This window comes from Colletes latitarsis, unplaced genomic scaffold (genome assembly GCF_051014445.1).
Source record: "Colletes latitarsis isolate SP2378_abdomen unplaced genomic scaffold, iyColLati1 scaffold0045, whole genome shotgun sequence".
Classification (NCBI taxonomy): Eukaryota; Metazoa; Arthropoda; class Insecta; order Hymenoptera; family Colletidae; genus Colletes; species Colletes latitarsis.
In genome coordinates this window covers 130001-135000 of record NW_027488395.1, presented here as the reverse complement: position 1 = coordinate 135000, position 5000 = coordinate 130001, and the positions used below count along the sequence as shown (strand labels likewise).

General features: G+C 49.0%; 1 pseudogene; it reads left to right on the top strand.

The window, feature by feature from the left end:
- LOC143350918 (large subunit ribosomal RNA) overlaps window positions 1-5000 on the top strand; it is a 10528-nt pseudogene that overhangs the window by 2251 nt on the left and 3277 nt on the right.

Sequence of the window (5000 nt, the reverse complement as noted above, 5' to 3'; positions counted from 1 at the left end):
CCGGTTTCTATTCCGGAACCCGGCAGCGGAACCGTATACCATTCGGGCCCTCGTAAGAGTAGTTCGTCGGGGTAACCCAAAATGACCTGGAGACGCCGTCGGGAGATCCGGGAAGAGTTTTCTTTTCTGTATAAGCGTTCGAGTTCCCTGGAAACCTCTAGCAGGGAGATAGGGTTTGGAACGCGAAGAGCACCGCAGTTGCGGCGGTGTCCGGATCTTCCCCTCGGACCTTGAAAATCCAGGAGAGGGCCACGTGGAGGTGTCGCGCCGGTTCGTACCCATATCCGCAGCAGGTCTCCAAGGTAAAGAGCCTCTAGTCGATAGATTAATGTAGGTAAGGGAAGTCGGCAAATTGGATCCGTAACTTCGGAATAAGGATTGGCTCTGAGGAGCGGGGCGTGTCGGGCTTGGTCGGGAAGCGAGTCTGGCTGACGTGCCGGGCCTGGGCGAGGTGAACGGCGTTGAACGGATTCGTTCGTTCTCGTCGGGATCCGAGCTCGGTCCCGTGCCTTGGCCTCCCGCGGATCTTCCTTGCTGCGAGGCTTTCGTTGGCGGCTTGCCGTCGTCGATCGTCCTCTTCGGCCGCCATTCAACACTCAGCTCAGAACTGGCACGGACTAGGGGAATCCGACTGTCTAATTAAAACAAAGCATTGCGATGGCCCCCAAGGGTGTTGACGCAATGTGATTTCTGCCCAGTGCTCTGAATGTCAACGTGAAGAAATTCAAAAAAGCGCGGGTAAACGGCGGGAGTAACTATGACTCTCTTAAGGTAGCCAAATGCCTCGTCATCTAATTAGTGACGCGCATGAATGGATTAACGAGATTCCCACTGTCCCTATCTACTGATGGGAGTGGCTGTAGAGCTCTTAAGGCGATCGTTTGAGGTGTCGGGGGGACTTGCCTAGTATCCGAGACCAGTCCTTAAGCAGCCTACAGTCGAGCAAGCCAGCCACCTTCTCGCGGTTCCCATTGTGAGTACCCTCCTGCAGGGGGAAACCAAGAGCTGCCACTGCGAATGCAGAACCCGCAGGATCAGCCCTGCGGGAACTGCTACCAAGGCAGGGACGGTGAAGGTGCACACCGTTTGGGAGTGTAGCGACCCCACCTACCCGAGCCAACGATCCGTCGTATGTCCGGACTTATAGAGGAATGGAAAGGAGTTTTTATAGAAGGGACAGAAAGGGAAGATCGGAGATCCATGCCATGCGCGTGGAAACAGAGATGTCAGAAAAAGAATGGGTGTCAGGAAAGCGGAAAGGAGCAGGAAAGAGCCTAAATTGCAAATTAGCGTATATTGTCATCAAGGGGGCTTCGAGCCCCCTTCGCACAGAGAGGCTCTTTCCGGAAGGTGAGTACTGCACACCAGGGGGCATATAGCCCCCTAGCCTGTTGAGCGAAAAGAAAGAAAGAAAGAAAGAAAGAAAGAAGGAAAGAAAGAAAGAAAGAGAGAAAGAAGGAAAGAAATAGAACGAAAGAGACAAAAACGAAAAAGGGGCTATATGCCCCTTTTTCACTTTAAGCGAAAATAGAGAAAGAAGGGAATGATCATAAAAAGGGGCTATATGCCCCTTTTTTGCTTTAAGGGCTTTTTAAGCCCACCACGACGTCTGTGCTGTATTAAAAGCAATACGCCGCTGGCATTTTAAAAATGCCGGCGAAAGCAATACGCCGCTGGACTTAGTCCAATTCAGTGCACCAAAACACCTGGTGACAGACGTCGAAAAGTCCGGACGACCGACGGACCGAAGGAAGTGCAAAGAAAAGCACCCAGACCTGAAAAGTAAAGGAAAGAGACAAGAAATGCAGGAATTGAACATCTACAAAAAGAACTAATAAGTCTCGAAACAGAAGAGGTCTCAAAACCCTCAGGGACAGTGGTGTGAGTGGTACACACCACTGTACGGGTAGCGAACCCGAGGAGCCTGAGCACCCATACCGTAAATCCTCTGTTGGTCGTCGCAACGACCCATTCGCAACTCCTCTCGGTCTTGCCTATGGTACGCGACGGCAGCGGAAACGGGGGGCTTGGCTTTACCGCCCGGCCTGCGAGAATGGCAACTCTTCAAACGGCCCCCAAATCCTAAGCTCTGCTTCGTGGTGATGGGATGAATGGTTGGGGGGGTAGCCCCAACCCCAAGCGAACAACACTGGGGTACCTGCCGACCCCCTGGTGATGGCATGCTCGGCCTCAGGGCACCGTGTGTCAGGCCTGTCCTGGAATGGCGGCTCTTCCTGGACAGTATCAAAACCGACCATACTCGTGGGACTCTTATGGAAATCTCAAACAAAAACACAAAACAAAAAACGAAAAAGAAGGCAACCAAACAGGAAACGACTATGGCAATGCAGACAGGAAAAGAGAAGGACAAAACGACTAAAACGAAGAGAACATTCCTTAACAAGGTCATAGCAGACAGCTCTACTGACAGCAGCAGTAGTAGCTGTGATGAAAGTGAAGTTATGAGCGCAGCTGAACTCAGATCTACTGAGAAATGCTGCGCAGAGGAAACTAAGGCCGCTCTTCCTCGTAAGAGGAAGATGGTCGAGCCAGAATCAAACGACACTGACGAGGCGCTCACTCAAGTGACTACCAGGAGTATGTCACAGAAAGTACAATCCAACATACCTAAACCGATTGAAAGGGTTAAGGCCCAAAGGAGCGAACTCGAGAACTACCTCTTAAATGAGGCAGAGATCGGAAAGACCGAGATAAGTACCATAATGGCAAAGTGGGGGGTTATGGAGAGTATTCTCTATAACCTCATTATTGAGAACGAGAAGCTAAAAGCCACGAGCGAGCAGAGGGGCCCAGCGCTCTCATACTCGCAAGTGGCAAGCTTGAGTAGGGGGCCGACCTGCCCCCCGACTACCAAAGTAGGACCTGCTCCGGCTACCAAACCGGTGGGTCCGAAGAAGGCAGGCGAGGTCATCCTCGTGAGGCCTTCAAAAGAGACTGACAAAAGGAGCAACGAGGAGTTAAAGCGAAGTGTGACGGACCAGCTGAAAGGCATCCGTTCAAAACTTCACGTCAAGGGCATTCGGCAGATGAGGAGCAAAGGGCTCATCATCGAGGTCGAAAGCAAAAAGGATGTGGACCTAATAAAGAGTGCCCCGCTCCAAAAAGCGGGTCTCAAAATAGACGACCCCAAAAAGCAAAGGCCATGCATAATAATGCATGATGTAGAGAAGGAGCATACAATGGACGAGCTCAAGACTGAGCTCATCCAGAAGAATTTCCACAACCTGAGTGGCAAGGAAGTGGAAGAGCTTGAAAGATGCATTTCTTTCAGGCATTCCTTTAAAGCGAGGGACGCCGAAAAAGTGAATTGGATCGTGGAGACTCCCGGTCCAATTCATAAGGAATTAACAGAGAAGGGTAGGGTATTCATGATGTGGTCATCGTACCGCGTCAGAGAATACCTAAATTACACCCGATGTTTTAAATGCCACGGGTTCGGGCACCTTGCAAAAAATTGCAGTGCGCCGGACCAATTATGTGAAAATTGTGGTTCCAAGGACCACCTTAAAGATAAATGCAGAGTCAAAGACGCGCCAAAATGCGTCAACTGTGCAAGGGCGAAGAGGAGTGATGTAAATCACTCGGTGAAAGATAAAAACTGTCCCGTATTTGTACGGTACGCGGACATGGTGAAGTCGAAGATCAACTGGACATGATTATCGCCCAAATCAATGCTCAGAGGTCGGCTGCTGCGGCAGCAAATTTACTAAGCAGAATCCAAAAGGACGGTATAGACATTATCTGCCTGCAAGAACCTTACACTTATGGCAACAAGGTTAGAGGGTATTCCACAAGTGTCACTACGATCCAACCGGACACTGAATCTCCTTGGGTGGCGACTATAATCGCAAATAACAACATACAGGCGTTTCAAGTAAATGCAGACAAAGACCAACACATAATGACAGTACATGTACAATATGGGCAAATTAACTTCTTTTTAGTAAACGTGTACTGTCAACACGCATTGGAGATCGATCCAATCCTAGAAAGACTGCAAAAAACACTGGATAAACTTAAACACGAAAAAGTATTGATAACAGTGGACTCTAATGCTCACTCGACACTCTGGTATTCACGACAGACGGACAGTAGGGGAAGGCAAATGGAGGATTTTATCCTCCAAAACAGCCTAAACCTACTAAATAAACCAAATCAGACTCCTACATTTTTCACACAAAGAGGCGAGTCGAATATTGACTTGACACTGGTATCGACGAGCCTATTAAACAGCATATCACACTGGGAAGTGTCGCCTGACTGTAATGTCAGCGATCACAGCCTGATAACAATGAAACTGGGAAACTACAGTAGAGCCAATAACCAACTCTCCCTCCGCAGCGGATACAACATCCGTAGGGCGGATTGGGAGAGATTCAATGTAGAAGCAAATAACCGAATCACTGACGCCTTTCTGCAAAGAATAGGCGCAGTGACTGCAGATATAGCAGCTCAAAAATTCGCCAGAGTGTTGAGAGACATAAGTGATACTGCAATACCCAAAATCAGAAATCGTCCTGCGCGAGTCCCCTGGTGGACCCAAGAACTGACAAACCTAAGGAGGGCAGCGACCAGAGCCAGAAGGCAGCTCGCTAGAGCTAGACGGCTGAACAACGTACGTGATGTGGAAACCCTAAGAGCTCAATACAGAAGAGCGAGAAATCTTTACACGAAAAAGATTAAAGATCAGAAAACACTGGCCTGGCAGAATTTTGTCTATACAGAAGGCAATAGAGATCCTTGGAGCTTGGTATACAAGATCATCCGGGAAAAAGTAAATAGCGAAATAACTTTTTCATCCCTTAAACTTCCAGATGGCAATTTCACAATGACATGGAAGGCAACCATGGAAGCCATATTAAAGAAAGTAGTGCCGCAAGGGCAACATCTTCCCGATGAGCGTGCACACATGGTACTGAAGGAGGAAATCTCCTCGTACAGTAACCAAAATTTAGAAAGAGCAATTACTGGGAAGGAAG